Source organism: Cervus elaphus, chromosome 19 (assembly GCF_910594005.1).
Source record: "Cervus elaphus chromosome 19, mCerEla1.1, whole genome shotgun sequence".
In the NCBI taxonomy this organism is placed as follows: Eukaryota; Metazoa; Chordata; class Mammalia; order Artiodactyla; family Cervidae; genus Cervus; species Cervus elaphus.
Window position 1 is genome coordinate 66,286,211 of NC_057833.1, and position 18,417 is coordinate 66,304,627.

Genomic DNA, 18,417 nt, shown 5'->3' on the forward strand with positions numbered 1-18,417 from the left:
ACGGTGTTAGGAAGTGTTCTAATTTCATTCTTTTACATGTAGCTGTCCAATTTTCCCAGCACCACTTAATGAAGAGGCTGTCTTTGCCCCATTGTATAGTCTTGACTCCTTTGTCAAAAATAAGGTACCCATAGTTGCATGGATTTATTTCAGGGCTTTCAATCTTGCTCCATTGGTCTGTGTTTCTGTTTTTGAGACAGTAGCGTACTGTCTTGATGACTGTAGCTTTGTAGTATAATCTGAAGTTAGGAAGGTTGATTCCTCCAGTTCCATTCTTCTTTCTCAAGACTGCTTTGGCTATTCAGGGTCTTTTGTATTTCCATATGAATTGTGAAATTCTTTTATTCTAGTTCTGTGAAAAAATGCCATTGGTAATTTGATAGGGATTGCACTGAATCTGTAGATTGCATTTGGTAATATACTCATTTCCACAATATTGATTCTTCCTTCCCTGGTGGCTCAGTGGTAAAGAATCTGCCTGCAATGCAGGAGGCCCACATTTAATCCCTGGGTCAGAATGATCCCCTGGAGAAGGAAATGACAACCAACTCCAGTATTCTTGCCTGGGAAATCACATGGACAGAGGAACCTGTCCTCCATGGGGTTGCAAAGAGTCAGACACGACTGAGTGATGAACAGTTGCACACTTGAACCCAGGAATATGGAATATCTCTCCGTCTATGTCATCTTTTATTTCTTACCTCAATATCTTATAATTTTCTGTATACAGCTCTTTTCTCTCCTTAGGTAGAAGGATATTCCTAGATATTTTATTCTTCTTGTTGCAATGGTGAATGGGATGATTCATTAATTTCTCTTTCTGATTTTTCATTGTTAGTATACAGAAATGCAAGTGATTTCTGTGTACTGATTTTATATCCTGCAACTTTGCTAAATTCACTGATTAGCTCTACTAATTTTCTGATAGTATCTTTAGTATCTTTAGGGTTTTCTATGTATAGTATCATATCATTTGCAAACAGTGAGAGCTTCACGTCTTCTTTTCTGATCTGAATTCATTTTATTTCTTTTTCTTCTCTGATTGCTGTAGCTATTACTTCCAAAGCTATGGTGAATAATAGTGGTGAGAGTGGATACACTTGTCTTGTTCCTGATCTTAGGGGGAATGCTTTTGGTTTTTCACCATTGAAAATAATGTTTGCTGTGGGCTTATCATATATGGCCTGTACTATGTTGAGGTAGGGTTCCTTCTATGCCCATTTTTTGAAGAGTTTTAATCATAAATGGGTGCTAAATTTTGTCAAAGGCTTTTTTTGCATCTATTGAGATTATCATATGGTTTTTATCTTTCAATTTATTAATATGGTATATCACATTGATTGATTTGCATATGTTGAAGAATCCTTGCATCCCTGGAGTAAATCCAACTTGATCATGGTGTATGAGCTTTTTAATGTATTGTTGAATTCTGTTTGCTAAAATTTTGTTGAGGATTTTTGCATCTATGTTCATCAGTAATATTGGCCTATAGTTTTCTTTTTTTGTGTTGTCTTTGTCTGATTTTGGTATCAGAGTGATGGTGACCTTGTAGAATGAGTTTGGAAGTGTTCCTTCTTCTGCAATTTTTTGAAAGAGTTTTAGAAGGATAGGCATTAGCTCTTCTCTAAATATTTGATAGAATTCTCCTGTGAAGCCATCAGGTCCTGGGCTTTTGGGAGATTTGGGGGGATTTGTTTTATCACAGTTTAGATTTCAGTGCTTGTAATTGGGTTGTTCATAATTTCTGTTTCTTCCTGGCTCAGTCTTGGAAGATTGAACTTTTCCAAGAATCTGTCCATTTCTTCCAGGCTATCCATTTTTATTGCCATATAGTTGTTCATAATAGTCTCTTATAATCCTTTGCATTTCTGCATTGTCTGTTGTAACGTCTCCTTTTTCATTTCTAATTTTGTTGATTTGATTCTTCTCTCTTTTTTTCTTGATGAGTCTGGTTAAAGGTTTGTCAATTTTGTTTATCTTCTCAAAGAACCAGCTTTTAGTTTTATTGATCTTTACTATTGTTTCTTTCATTTCTTTTTCATTCATTTCTGCTCTGATCTTTATAATTTATTTCCTTCTGCTAATTTTGGGGTTTTTCTTGTTTTTTTTTTCCATTTGTTTTAGGTATAAAGTGAGGTTCTATTCAATGTTTTTCTTGTTTCTTGAGGTAGGATTGTATTTTTATAAACTTCCCTCATAGAACTGCTTTTGTTGCATCCCATAGGTTTTGAGTTGTAGTGTTTTCATTGTCATTTGTTTCTAGGAGTTTTTTGATTTCCCTTCTGATTTCTTAAGTAACCTGTTCGTTATTTAGAAATGTATTGTTTAATCTCCATGTGTTTGTGTTTTTTACAGTTTTTTTCCCTTGTATTTGATATCTAGTCTTGTAGCGTTGTGGTTGGAAAAGATGCTTGATACGATTTCAATTTTCTTAAATTTCTTGAGGTTTGATTTGTGACCCAACATGTGGTCTATCCTGGAGAATGTTCCACGTGCACTTGAGAAGGTATATTCTTCTGCATTTGGATGGAATGTCCTGAAGATATCAATGAGACCCATCTTGTCTAATGTATCACTTAAGACTTGTGTTTCCCCTTGATTTTCTGTTTTGAAAATCTGTCCACTGGTGTAATTGGGGTGTTAAAGTCACCTACAATTATTGTTTTAATGTTGATTTCTCCTTTTATGTCTGTTAGTGTTTGTCTTATGTATTGAGGTGCTCCTATATTGGGTGCATAAATATTTCACTTGTTATGTCTTCCTCTTGGATTGATCCCTTGATCATTATGTAGTGTCCTTCCTTATCTCTTGTGATATTCTTTAAGTTCTACTTTGTCTGATATGAGAATTGCTATACCAGCGTTCTTTTGCTTTCTGTTTGCATGGAATATGTTTTTTCATACTCTCACTTTCAGTCTATATGTGTCTTTAGGTCTGAAGTGGGTTTCTTGTAGACTGCAAATATACAGGTCTTGTTTTTGTATTCATTCAGCCAGTCTGTGTCTTCTGGTTGGAGCATTTAATCCATTTACATTTAAAATAATTATTGAAATATATGTTCCTATTGCCATTTTCTTAATTGTTTGGGGTTTATTTTTGTAGATCTTTTTCTTCTCTTATATTTCCTGACTATGTAAGTCCCTTTAACATTTGTTATGAAGCTGGTTTGGTGGTAGTGAATTCTCTTAACTTTTGCTTATCTGAAAAGCTTTTGATTTCTCCATCAGTTTTGTTTGAGATCCTTGTGGGGTAGAGTAATCTTGGTTGTAGATTTTTCCCTTTCAGTACTTTAAATATATCCTTCCATTCCCTTCTGGCCTGCAGAGTTTCTGCTGAAAGATCAACTGTTAAACGTATGGGGTTTCCCTTGTATGTTATTTGTTGCTTTTCCCTTGCTGCTTTTAAGATTCTTTGTGTTTAATCTTTGTTAGTTTGATTAGAATGTGTCTTGGCATGTTTCTCTTTGGGTTTATCCTGTATGGGAGTCTTTGCCCCTCTTGGACTTGATTGACTATTTCCTTTTCCATGTTGGGGAAATTTTCAACTATAATCTCTTCAAAAATTTTCTCATATCCTTTCTTTTTCTCTTCTTCTGGGACCCCTATAATTCGAATATTGTTGCATTTAATATTGCCCCAGAAGTCTCTGAGACTATCCTCAGTTCTTTTCTCTCATTTTACTTTATTCTGTTCTTCAGCAGTTATCTGCACCATTTTATCTTCCAGCTCACTGATCCATTCTGCTTCAGATATTCCACTATTGATTCCTTCTAGAGTATTTTTAATTTCAGTAGTTGTTGTTTGTCTCTCTTTAATTTTTCTAGGTCTTTGTTAATTGATTCTTGCCTTTTCTCCATTCTATTTTCAAGGTTTTTTTTAATCATCTTTACTGTCATTATCCTCAGTTCTTTTTCAGGTAGTTTGCCTATTTCCTCTCCATTTATTTGGACTTCTATGTTTTTAGTTTGTTCCTTCATTTGTGCAGTATTTCTCTGCCTTTTCACTATTATTTTTTAGACTTAATGTGTTTGAAGTCTCTTTTTCCCTGGCTTCAAAGTTGAATTCTTTCTTCCTTTTGGTTTCTGCCCTCCTAAGTTTGGTCCAGTGGTTTGCGTAAGCTTTATATAGGGTGAGATTTGTGCTGAGGTTTTTTTTTTTTTTTTTTCCTTTCATGGGCAGGGCTGAGTGAGGTGGTAATCCTGTCTGCTGATGATTGGGTTTGTATTTTTGTTTTGTTTGTTGTTTGGATGAAGTGTCCTGCACAGGGTGCTACTGGTGGTTGGGTGATGCCAGGTCTTGTATTGAAGTTGTTTCCTTTGTAGGAATTCTCACTATTTGATATTCCCTAGGGTTAAGAGTTCTCTGGTAGTCTAGGGTCTTGGAGTCAGTACTCCCACTCCAAAGGCTCAGGGCTTGATCTCGAGTTTTGCGTGGTTCTATATATTCTTTTCTTGTGTTCAGGTATTCTTGTCCGTTCTCATCTGGTGTTCTGCAAGCACTTCTGTGTCTGAAGGTGTATTTCTGATGTATTTGTGGAGAGAGATGTATTCCATGTCCACCTACTCCTCCACCATCTTGTTCAATCTCTGGTAGACTTTAATGATGGCCATTTTGACCAGTGTGTTAGGTACCTGTAGTTTTGGTTTGCATTTCAGAGACAACATCACTATCTTTTCTTCCACTTCTGACCAGCCCATATTTGTGGGCTCCTCTGTCTAGGTTCATTCTCATGGGGCATCCAGGTTTCATGGAGTCTGAAGTTCATAGAACTTAGGGGACCCTCTGTAAGAAAAAGATACAAAATTATTTAAGGACAAAAATAAATACTTATTTTGAAGAAGAGTATGCACATATGGGCCCTTTGTGCATAAGGGCCTTGAAGTTTAGGCTTCATTAATTTCATGGTAAATCCACAATGCCTTCCCCAAGTCTTGTCTTCAGACCTCAAAGCTGTCTACACATACTAGCAGGCAAGCTTTACTACCATGACTTCAACTATCCCCTCTGGATAAATGATTCCAAATCCATGTCTTCCAGCTTTAACTCTGTCCTAAGCTGCAGACCAGTATGTTCAACCACCCTCCAGACTGTATCACTGGGAATGCTGATGGGCACTCTTACACAAACCCATTTAAACAGACTGGCCTTGCCGGCCCTTGGAATATTCTCTTCCTTTACTCCTGTACTGGAAGGAACCATAAGTTTCTATTCTTCTGTGGTCCCCACTGTTACGGAGCATGTCCAGGTGCCTGGATAAGGCACACAGGCTTCTACCTGGTCCCGGGGGCCGCACTGGCCACCACTGCCCTGAATACACACCTTTTGTGCCACCGAAGTAACCCTTTTATCTTCATCTTTACCCCATGTCCTCATTCCATCTCTCTCATCACCTGCCTGTCCCTGCATCCTCTCCACAGTGTCCATCTGGACGACATCTGCTTGTCTTTTACTGCTCAGGCCCGTATTATTTGAACTTAGAGCCCTCTTCAGTCCTGAATAGTGTTAAGCTCCCAAGGCCTCCTGCATCTCAGGCCAAATTCTGCCAGAGCTCTGGTCTCTTTTGCTGTATCTAGTTGTGAAGAATTAAATGGACGTCCTTTCTCTTCCCAGCAATCAGGCTGATCTTGGTATACTTTCAGTTTCAGTGCTATCTCCAGAGTGCACAGATCTATTCTGTGGTTTTCTCCTCCCAGTAGGACTATGTTATAAGATGTACATTAAGAGACAAAACTGACCTTGGCAAAATTGCAGTTTCCCTGCCATTGCTGTCTGTAACTTCCCAGTGCTCATCTCTCTCTCCTCCCATGTTCTTTCCTTTCTTCCTGAATTCCATGGACTTGTTTCAGTAAAATTGACACCTGCTGCAGGGTTCTTCTGAAATGGCAAAAGATAATATTTATGGTGAAAATAGCACCAAATATAAAATTGGAAGCTATCAATAATTATGTGGGTGAAATGGCCCCTGATACTACTATATCATACTGATTAAAAAAAAATTGAAGAGTCTGAGGTGTCCTGAATGTTAGGTTACAAAGAACACCTTAGAGATAATTAGTTCAAAGCAGTAAGAGTTTACTTACCTAGAGCTGCACCACACTGTCTATTTCCATTTTCATTTCAATAATTTGCAATTGAATCAAAGGAAAAATGTAGTTCCTTGGTTACAATAGCCACATTTCTAATGCCCAGCAGCCACATGGGCAGTAGCTCCTGTATTAGATGGGGCAGATACAGAATATTTCCCTCATGGCAGCAAGTTCTGCTGGACAGTGAGACCCTAAGAAGTATAATATAGAAGAAGGAACCATGTTTGATTGCCTCAGGCTAAAGACAAGGGTGGGGCTTCTAAAGATGAAAACCACAAAGGGTCACTGGAAAGTGTGTATGATTTATTACACTAGTGCTTGGCTTGTCTGTTTGGAATCAGTTTGTAATGGTAGAGGTTGGGGCCAGCTGATTGTTGAGCCCCAAGTCCATTTGTTGATCCTACAGAGCACAAAGGTCACCACTGGATTGTTTTTCTGTTGATCACCCCCACCTCCCATGTTTTTGGAGAAGCATTTTCTCTGGTTTATCCTGGGTGCTTGCTACTTGCTGTGTTACACCCTCCATGGAGTCATGGAATAGGCTAGTTCTGATGTACTTATTTAAGGTAGAAGACAATTCCCATGAATATATCTCATTCACTGGGATCCAGCACATCTGGTCACTCAGGAAAACTGATCTGTGCTGATTATACTAGTGGGAGGTGAGTAGGCAACTTCCCGGGAACAGGCCATGAATTTGTTTCTGAAGACAACATCCTCTTTATTTGGGAGTACTTGGAAGGCCGAGGGGAAATTATTTGGAAGACACCATCATTCTGCACTTATAAGACAAGAATATTTTCCTCCCGTATAGAGTGTGCACAAGGAAATCTGTTCTCCGTAGAAGATAGAGGTTACAGACCTGGGAAAATTCATGTCTGGTTTAAAATTTAAAATAGGCATTCCAGATCTTGCTCTTGCAGCTGGTGGATTCTCAATGCTATTTTCCAGGAACATTGTATTTTCTTCTATTAGATAACTTTTTGGGCAAGTGTCAGGCTGCAGTAAATAATAAATTAGCTTGATTTGCTCAGGCCTTTAGAAGCCTGGAACATTTGGGGATTAGGCAAGGGATTGAGAGATGGTTTGGAGAAAAAAAGAGGAAAATAAGCATGATAAGCAAGTGAGGAGTTCTCTTGAATTTTGTCAAGTGCTTTTTTTTTTCATCTGTTGAGATAATCATGTGATTTTTACACTTCATGCTGCTAATGTGGTGAACATGTTTATTGATTTGTATATGTTGAACCGTCCTTGTATCCCAGAGGTAAATCCCACTTGATCATGGTATACGATCCTTTTAATGTGCTGTTGAATTTGGTTTGCTAGCATTTAATTGAGAAAAGCTTTATTGATTCATTCATTCACTCATTTATACATTGTCTGGTATATCTGCCATATACTATACACTGTGCCAAATAATAGCTCTAATTGTATTGCCCTTTTCACATACGTTATGTGACACCTTATGATGAACTTGTAATGTAGGTTTTTTTTCTTAATATTGCTTTTATGGTTGAGGAAATTGAGGCTCATAGAGGGTAGTTACCCTCAAGGTCACACAGCCAGTTGTTAGTGAGGTTAGGGTTCATTTTTAAGCTGACTCGCTCATGAAGTTCTCTCTTTTCTGCATTCACTTTCTTGTAGATCCTTGTTTCCTGGCTCCAGTGAAAGGAGAGTGCCAGGATTATGTCCTGAATGGTCCTATAACCAGAAGGAACAGGCTTGCCGACAATTCTGGTATGGCGGCTGTGGGAGTGATGCCAACTGGTTCGAGACCAAGGAAGCATGTGAAACTGGTGTGTTCCAGTTTCCCTATAGAGTCAGGAAGAGCCTCAGCGCTGCTGCCTCTGTCTTAAAAACTCATGGAATGCAGGTGACCTTTCCTGAGACAGTGCCACCCAGCTCAGAAGTGATGAAGCCCACACCACGACCTCAGAGTTTGGACCCCTCAACCTGTGAAGTGTTTTCTGCTGGCGAGGGCTTGGACCAGATGATTTGTGAAGGACTTCACTCTAGTAGTTTCAAAAACAGGAATTGAAACTTTCCTGAAAACTCTTTCAATGATTTAAAAACTTCATAAGAAAGAAACTTGACATTACCTAAAAATTTTCTTGGCATGGTAGCAAAAAGAAATTTTTCTTGACATTGTAAGTAAAACCTCATTTGAAAATGAGTTGAAACGATATCCTTTTTTTTATCATTAAGACAACATGGAAGCGTTAGTTCAAGGGGTGGGGGGAGGGATCTGGAAAAGGGATATCCAATGTGAAATTTCATCTTTATTACCTAGTGTAAGAATAAAGGCATTCTTGATTAAACCACTTGGTGTGAGACAATATATGATACCACTCACTATGCTCTGCATTATACTGTGTGAAGTAGAGGGAAAGGAAACAGCAGTGAGTTTGTGTTGGGCTGGATCCACTGACATCAACTACAATGACTTTTGTCCTCCAAAATTTGGGGATTGGGCAATTCAGGTGACCTTGTCAATACATACATGGGACGAAGGGTCTAGGTTCACCCTGCAGAAGGAATTTTGCAATATGGTAGGATGACTGTGATATTTGCAAGATCTTCCTCCAACTCACAGCTCAGTTAGTTCTCCAGGCTCTGAACTTGGGTTCAGCTTCAGGGAAGAGCCGAACTGCATGGAATTCTGGAGCTACAGGGTATTGAGGGTGCCTGGTGCAGGGCCTCTGGGGCATCATGTAACAGCTCAGGCTGCTATGACAAAACACCATAGACTGGGTGTCTTAACATCAGTAATTTATTTCTCATGGTTCTGGGGGCTGCAAGTTCGAGATCAAGGTGTTGGCTAATTGGTTCCTGGTGAGAGCTCTCTTTCTGGACTGCAGAAAACTGCCTTCTCACAATGCCCTCAAATAACCTTTCTTCTCTGTGGAGACAGAGACACAATTCAGTTCAGTTGAGTTTCTCAATTGTGTCTGACTATTTGTGACCACATGGACTGCAGCACGCCAGGCTTCCCTGTCCATCACCAACTCCCAGAACTTTCTCAAACTCATGTCCATTGAGTCAGTGATGCCATCCAACCATCTCATCCTTGGTCGCCCTCTTCTCCTCCTGCCTTCAATCTTTCGCAGCATCAGGGTCTTTTTAAGGAGTTAGTACTTTGCAGCAGGTGGCCAAAGTATTAGAGTTTCAGCTTCAGCATCAGTCCTTCCAATGAATATTCAGGACTGATCTCCTTTAGGATGGACTGGTTGGATCTCCTTGCAGTCCAAGGGACTCTCAAGTGTCTTCTCCAACACCACAGTTCAAAAGCATCAATTCTTCGGCGCTCAGCTTTCTTTATGGTCCAACTCTCACATCCATACATGACTACTGGAAAAACCATAGCTTTGACTAGACAGACCTTTGTTGGCAAAGTAATGTCTCTGCTTTTTAATATGCTGTCTAGGTTGGTCCTAACTTTCCTTCCAAGGAGCAAGCTTCTTTTAACTTCATGGTTGCAGTCACCATCTGCAGTGATTTTGGAGCCCCCCAAAATATAGTCTGTCATTTCCCCATCTATTTGCCATGAAGTGATGGGACCAGATGTCATGATCTTAATTTTCTGAATGTTGAGCTTTAAGTCAAATTTTTCACTCTCCTCTTTCACTTTCATTAAGAGGCTCTTTAGTTCTTCTTCACTTTCTGCCATAAGGGTGGTGTCATCTGCTTGTCTGAGGTTATTGATATTTCTCCTGGCAATCTTGATTCCAGCTTGTGCTTCATCCAGCCTGGCATTTTGCATGATGTACTCTGCATAGAAATTTAAATAACCAGGGTGACAACATACAACCTTGTTGAACTCCTTTCCCAATTTGAAATCTGTCCATTGTTCCATGTCTGGTTCTACCTGTTGCTTCTTGACCTGCATATAGGTTTCTCAGGAGGCAGGTAAGGTAGTCTGGTATTCCCATCTCTTTAAGAAGTTTTCCTTTGTTGTGATCCACACAGTCAAAGCCTTTGGCATAGTCAATAAAGCAGAAGTAGATGTTTTTCTGGAATTCTCTTGCTGTTTCTATGATCCAACAGATATTGTCATTTTGATCTCTGGTTCATCTGCCTCCTAAATCCAGTTTGAATATCTGGACGTTCTTGGTTCATGTACTATTGAACCAAGCCTAGCTTGGAGAATTTTGAGCACTATTTTGCTAGCATGTGAGATGAGTACAAATGTGAGATAGTTAGAACATTCTTTGGCATTGCCTTTCTTTGGGATTGGAGTGAAAATTGACCTTTTGCAATCCCGTGGACACTGCTGAGTTTTCCAAATTTGCTGACATACTGAGTACAGCACTTTCACAGCATCATCTTTTAGGCTTTTAAATAGCTCAGCTGGACTTCCACCACCTCCACTAGCTTTGTTTGTAATGATGCTTCCTAAGGCCCACTTGACTTTGGACTCCAGGATGTCTGGCTCTAGGTGAGTGATCACACCATCGTGGTTATCTGGGTCACTAAGATCTTTTTTGTATAGTTGTTCTGTGTATTCTTACCACCTCTTCTTAATATATCCTGCTTCTCTTAGATCCATACTCTTTCTTCTGTTAGGTCCATACCATTCTTGCCTTGAGAACCCCATGAACAGTACGAAAAGGCAAAAAGATATGACACTGTAAGATGAACTCCCCTGTTGCATAATATGCTACTGGAGAAGAGTGGAGAAATAGCACCAGAAAGAATGAAGAGACAGAGCCAAAGCAAAAACAATGCTTAGTTGTGGATGTGACTGGTGATGGAAGTAAAGTCCAATGCTGTAAAGAACAATATAGCGTAGGAACCTCGAATGTTAGATCCATAGATCCATGGAATGTAAGGTAAGTTGGAAGTGGTCAAACAGAAGATGGTAAGAGTGAGCACTGACATTTTAGGAATCAGTGAACCAAAATGGACCGAAATGGGTGAATTTAATTCAGATGACCATTATATCTACTACTGTGGGCAGGAATCCCTTAGAAGAAATGAAGTAGCCCACCTAGTCAACAAAAAAGTCCAAAATGCAGTAATTGGGTGGAATCTCAAAAACAACAGAATAGTTTCTGTTCATTTCCAAGGCAAACCATTCAATATCACAGTATTCCAAGATTATGGCCCAACCACTAATGCTGAAGAAGCTAAATGGTTATATGATGACCTACAAGACCTTCTAGAACTAAAACCAAAAAAAAAAAAAAAAAAAAAAAATGTCCTTTTCATCCTAGGGGACTGGAATGCAAAAGTAGGAAGTCAAGAGATATCTGGAGTAACAGGCAAGTTTGGCCTCGGAGTACAGAATGAAGCAGGTCAAAGTCTAACAGAGTTTTACCAACAGAATGCACTGGTCATAGAAAGTACCTTCTTCCAACAACACAATTAGACAACTCCACGCATGGACATCCCCAGATGGTCAATACTGAAAGCAGCTGATTATATTCTTTGCAGCCAAAGATGGAGAAGCTCTATACAGTCAGCAAAAACAAGACCAAGAAGTGACTTTGGCTCAGATCATGAACTACTTACTGCCAAATTCAGACTTAAATTGAAGAAAATAGGGAAAACCACTGGACCATTCAGGTATGACCTAAATCAAATCCCTTGCAATTATACAGTGGAGATGATGAATAGATTCAAGGGATTAGATCTGGTGGACAGAGTGCTTGAAGAACTATGGACAAAGGTTTGTAACATTGAACAGGAAGCAATGACCAAAACCATCCCAAAGAAAAAGAAATTCAAGAAGGCAAGTGGCTGGCTGAGGAGGCCTTACAAATAGCTGAGGAAAGAAGAGAAGCAAAAGGCAAGGGAGAAGGAGAAAGATATACCCGATTGAATGCAGAATGTAGCAAGGAGAGATAAGAAGGCCTTCCTCAGTGATCAATGCATATAGAGGAAAACAGTAGAATTGGAAAGACTAGAGATCTCTTCAAGAAAGTTGGAGAATCAAGGGAACATTTCATGCAAATATGAGCACAATAAAGGACAGAAGTGGTATGGACCTAACAAAAGCAGAAGAGATTTAGATGAGGTGAAAGAATACAGAGAAGAAGAACTGTACAAAAATGGTCTTAATGACACAGATAAACAGAATGGTGTGGTCACTCACCTAAAGCCAGACATCCTGGAGTGTAAAGTCAAGTGGGCCTTAGGAAGCATTACTATGAACAAAACTAGTGGAGGTGATGGAATTCCAGTTGAGCTATTTAAAATCCTAAAGATGATACTATTAAAGTGCTTCACTCAGTATGTCAGCAAATTTGGAAAACTCAGCAGTGTCCACAGGACTGGAAAAGGTCAGTTTTCAGTCCAGTTCCAAAGAAGTGCATGCAATACTGATATTCAAACTACCATACAATTGTGCTCATTTCACATGCTAGCAAGGGTATGCTCAAAATCCTTCATGCTAGGCTTTAGCATTATGTGAATCCAGAACTTCCAGATGTACAAGCAGGGTTTAGAGAAGGCAGAAGAACCAGAGATCAAATTGCCAACATTTGTTGGATCATAGAGAAAGCAAAGGAATTCCAGAAAAGCATCTACTTCTACTCCACTGACTATGCTAGAGCCTTTGGCTATGTGGATCACAACAAACTGTGGAAAATTCTTAAAGTTGTGGGAATACCGGAACATCTTACCTATTGCCTGAGAAACCTTTATGTGGGTCAAGAATCAACAGTTTGAACAGGACATGGAGCAACTGACTGGAAAAAATTGGGAAAGGAGTATGACCAGGCTGTATGTTGTTACTCTGCTCATGTAACTTCTGTGCAGAGTGTTTGTGCATGTGCATGCTAAGTCGCTTCAGTTGTGTCTGACTCTTTGCAACCCTATGGACAGTAGCCCACCAGGCTCCTCTGTCCATGGGGTTCTCCAAGCAAGCATACTGAAGTGGGCTGCCATTTCCTTCTCCAGGGCATCTTCCTGACCCAGGGACTGAACCTACATTTCTTACATTGCCTGCATTGGCAAGTGGGTTCTTTACCACTGGCGCAACTGGAAGCCTGTTCTGGAGTCTACAGAGTTGCAAAGAGTCAGACAGGACTTAGCCACTGAACAACAACAAACTCCCATGAGGATTAGGACACCGTTAAATGAGGATTATGGCCTCACTTAACCTTAATTACCTCCTAAAGTCATATCTCCAAGTACAAATGCAGCCATATTAAAGGTTAAGGCTTCAATATATGAACTGGGGAGTGGGGGCAGGCACAAACATCTGGTCCATAACAGACCACCAACAGCTGGGACCCAGAGTGGAGCTTGCTTTCTGGCAAGTTCCCAGTTCAGTAATGAAAGCAATGATTTCTAGACTCTCTCTGCTCCTCTCTCAGCCCATTGACATTGCAACAGGAGTGGGAACATGCTTGATCATAGAAACATGAGAATTTTAACCTATTGTTACGACAGTTGTTTCATCTGATCACAAAAGGATAATCGTGTGTTTATGGTAATAAACATAAGTGCACATGGAAGATATAATAATTATCTGTCCTCTTTTATCCCAAAGATAACCATTTTGGCATGATCTAGCCTTTTTCTTTTTTTTTCTTTTTCCTATATTTAAAAAATTTAAATATTAATTTTTTTTTTTTTTTACATTATTGTACTGGTAATGGCAACCCACTCCAGTATTCTTGCCTGGGGAATCCCATGGATGGAGGAGCCCAGCGGGCTGCAGTCCGTGGGGTCACAAAGAGTTGGACATGAGTGAGTGACTGAGCATTGGTCATATGCTATCAGTTGTAGGATGGCTAGCTGATGAGAAGTTGCTGGGTAGCACAGGAAACACAGGCTTTCTCTAATGCTTAGAACGTGTGCAGGAGTGCTAAGTCGCTTCAGTAGTGTCCAACTCTTTGCAACCCCATGAACTGTAGCCTATTAGGCTCCTCTGTCCATGGGATGCTCCAGGAAAAAATACTGGAGTGGGTTGCCATGCACTCCTCCAGGGGATCATGCCCGACCCAGGGACTGAACCTCTGTCTCATGTCTCCTGCACTGGCAGGCGGGTTCTTTACCACTAGTTCCACCTGGGAAGCCTAATCCTTAGAATACTATCTTTTTATTTTTCCTTCCTTAACAGACTACATTGCAACTAATTTTGGACCAAGTATCTGCATGATGGGAAAGAAATAGCAGGCGTTCTTTCTTACCCATCCAGAGCTGCTCATCTGCAATATGTGTTTCTCTTTTAGACATGGCCTCAGCTGCCTGGGCATAAAGGGGCCAAGCTTATCCATTCTGAGGATGGGATGCAATTTGGGATCTGTTTTCCACCACCCATTCCTACCTTGCCCTTCCCATGTCCAGGAGTTGGGGATGCAAAGGCAGAGATTCAGTGATAAGAGGACATGTTCAAAGCTGTTGGTTGTTCCCATCCTTGGTGTGTTCACCTCATCCACTGCCGTTCTCCCAGCAATGACAAAGTGGGGCTATAACCCTTCCGTGGGGCTCCTCTGACTCCTGCAGAAAGTTTACTTGAAAAAAAAAAAAAAAAGAAAGTTTACTTGAAAAGCCCTGAAGCACAGCCACAATGTGACCAAGGGACAGAAACAACTATCAGATATTTTTACATAGTTTTCACTGAAATGATGAGTACACCATTTATGAAGCGCTTCCCCACAGTATCTTATGAATTTGCTTGCTTCCACCACTAAATCTTGGATGTGCATTTTATTCGCAATTTTTCCTCTTGTTCTTCTCATTCTCAAAGGAGTGAAATGACTAATTTTTCTGGACTTTCAGTCTTTTCTGGCTGAGAAAATTGGTAATGAGAGAATCATCTTTTGCCCCTCTAAATTCTCTCTGACTTCTGCATACAAATTAAATCTTTCTTCAAAAATATCCCAACTCATCTTTGGCAGCTAGGAGAAGCAACTGCAACTGAGGGCAAAAGAACCCACCCAGCTGAGCCCTATACAAATGAATGAGCTATATAAATGGCTGTTGTTTTTAAAACCCTAGCTTTGGGGTGATTATTATTCGACAAAAATGTGGCTGAGTTTGTTCATGTGTCCACCACCAGCTTCTAGTCTAGGGCACATGGATGGGCTCAGGTCACTTTTTTTTTTCATTTATTTTTATTAGTTGGAGGCTAGTTACTTCACAACATTGCAGTGGGTTTTGTCATACATTGACTTGAATCAGCCATGGAGTTACATGTATTCCCCATCCCGATCCCCCCTCCCACCTCCCTCTCCACCCGATTCCTCTGGGTCTTCCCAGTGCACCAGGCCCGAGCACTTGTCTCATGCATCCCACCTGGGCTGGTGATCTGTTTCACTATAGATAATATACATGCTGTTCTCTCGAAACATCCCACCCTCGCCTTCTCCCACAGAGTCCCAAAGTCTGTTCTGTACATCTGTGTCTCTTTTTCTGTTTTGCATATAGGGTTATCATTACCGTCTTTCTAAATTCCATATATATGTGTTAGTATGCTGTAATGTTCTTTATCTTTCTGGCTTACTTCACTCTGTATAATGGGCTCCAGTTTCATCCATCTCATTAGAACTGATTCAAATGAAAAAAAAAAAGAAGAAGAAAAAAAAAGGCAATAAATACTGGAGAGGGTGTGGAGAAAAGGGAACCCTCTTACACTGTTGGTGGGAATGCAAACTAGTACAGCCGCTATGGAAAACAGTGTGGAGATTTCTTAAAAAACTGGAAATAGAACTGCCATATGACCCAGCAATCCCACTCCTGGGCATACACACCGAGGAAACCAGATCTGAAAGAGACACAAGTACCCCTATGTTCACTGCAGCACTGTTTATAATAGCTAGCACATGGAAGCAACCTAGATGCCCATCAGCAGACAAATGGATAAGGAAGCTGTGGTACATATACACCATGGAATATTACTCAGCCATTAAAAAGGTCACTTCTTAATGATGGAAATTTTCTGTATTTGTATGCATCTCTGATGACTCAGGTGGTAAAGAATCTGCCTGCAATGGAGGAGACAAGGGTTCGATCCCTAGGTCGGGAAGATCCCCTGGAGAAGAAAATGGCAACCCACTCCAGTATTCTGGCCTGAGAATTCTATGGACAGAGGAGCCTGACAAGGTACAGTGCAAGGGTTGCAAAGAGTCAGATGTGACTGAGCAACTAACACTTTCACTTTCAATAACATAGCCTCAAGATACACGAAAGGCCAACACAATTAAATTAGAGAAATCATTTGGGGGCAGACAAATTGGAAAGGAAGAAATAATACAACCTCTACCTGAAGATGACATGAATCTATATCTAGAAAAGTAAAAAGGTCCAGGATAACAGCAGTTAAAGCCCACACCATCAGCCAGGTCCCTGCTGTGATCATGCAACAGCGTCCTGTGATGGACATGGAGCAGAACTGAGAAAAACATCTTTGTTATTGTATGCCACTGAGATCTGTGGTTTACTGTAGCATTACCAAGCCTATTCTCCCAGATACAGGCAGATGGCAATGGGGACTCTCAGACACAGCTGCTGGCAGTGAAAACTAGAAAGCATTTTGGCATTATCTAGTAACATGGAAACACAAATACACTGAAGTAGCAATTTTACCCTTAAGCATATTCCCTGAAAATTCAAGTGCATGGTCATCAAGATATATACTTATTCATGAGCAATGTTCGGAGAAGCATAATTTAAAACCCAAAGTCATGATTAACCCATAGGTCTGTTAATTAGTGGAATGGATGTACCTGCTGTGGTATATTAAAACAGGGTGTACAACAATGCAAATTAATGAGTTAAGCTAAACTGAAATTCAGTAACATGGCTCAGTCTTAAAATATTTTTGGGAGAAAGACAAAAAAACATGCATACAGTAGTATTCTATTCATATAAACTTCAAAAATTTGAAAAGTAAATGTATCCGTATGTTTGCAGCAGCAGTCTTTGCAATAGCCACTTGTTCACAAGACATGGAAACAATCTAAATGTTCATTGACAGAAGAACGGATAAAGAAGATGTGGTACATATATACAATGGAATATCACACAACTATTAAAAAGAACGAAATACTGCTAGTTGCAGCAGAGTGGATGGACCCAGAGATTATCATACTGAGTGAAGTAAGTCAGAGAAAGACAAATCTCATACAATATCTTGCCTATATGGAATCTAAAATATGAAACTTATATACGAAGTAGAAACAGACTTACAGACATAGAGAACAGACTTTCAATTGCCAAGGGAGTAAGGGGATGAAGGATTGGAAGGCTGGGGTCAGCATACACAAGCTATCACATATAGGTGAGGATGAATAAACAACAGGGTCCTACTGAGAAATATATTCAATATCCTGTGATAAACCGTAATGGAAAAGAATATGGAAAAGAATATGAAAAAGAGTATATTTGTATGTATCACTGAGTCACGTTGCTCTGTAACAGAAACTAACACAGCATTGTAAATCAACTATCCTTCAATAAAACAAATTTTAAAAGCAGACAAAAATGAATTATAATGTTATTCCTTATGTGATTAAACTAGAAAAGGGGGCACAGGTGCAATTCCCGTTGAAGTCAGGATGGCAACGCAGTGGAAGCTGGGATGTGTCACCTACATGCCCCTTTAGGAATAGGGGACTCAGCCCTCCTGCTGCCATGAAGTGAGGTGTTAGTTGCTCAGTCGGGTCTGACTCTTTGCAACCCCACGGACTGGGGCTTGCCAGGCTCTTCTGTCCACGGGATTCTTTAGGCAAGAATACTGGACTGGGTTGCCATTTCCTTCTCCAGGGGATCTTCCTGATCCAGGGGCTGAACCTGGGTCTTCTGCATCACAAGCAGACTCTTTACTCTCTAAGCCACCGGGGACACTCTAGCACCAACTGCCGTGAGTGCTGTAGGAAGGTGACCCTCAGAGGTCAACCTTTATTGGAGATTTCTTCAGTTGAAGGACAGCTCAAATCCTTCCACAGGTAGATATAAACAGTGACCGATTAGCAGTGAGTTATGAAGGCCCAGCCCTACAACTTGGGACAGCCCTTGAAGGGCCGTCCCAGCTCCAGAGTTGCCTTTGGGGTGGGCTGAGACCTTCATTCGATTACAGCCCAGCCCAGCTTCTCTCCCTGCCCAACTCAACTTTCTCCCCTCTCCTTCCACATGTGTTGATCTCAAGGGCACTCCCTTATAAATATCCCGTGTGCTCATCTCTGTTTCAGAGACAGCTTCCTGGGGCTCTCAGCCCATAATCCTGTTGCAGAGGGAAATGCCTGGTACTGGGAAGCAGAACATGAATGCCGAAAATTTCCCATTCTTCTATCAGAGTTACATTTCCATAGTTACTCATTTTATATGTATTCATTGAAGAGTACATTGATGTTTTATGTACTTGATTTATGGGCTTCCCTGGT

General features: G+C 40.3%; 1 protein-coding gene across 1 annotated transcript in view; it reads left to right on the forward strand.

The window, feature by feature from the left end:
• Nucleotides 1-8,299, forward strand: part of LOC122675234 (collagen alpha-4(VI) chain-like) — a gene marked incomplete at its 5' end in the record, with an annotated part of 32,670 nt that extends 24,371 nt beyond the window's left edge. The window contains one exon of the mRNA XM_043873658.1: nt 7,730-8,299. The remainder of the gene's footprint in view (nt 1-7,729) is intronic.
• Nucleotides 8,300-18,417: the final 10,118 nt, after the last annotated feature.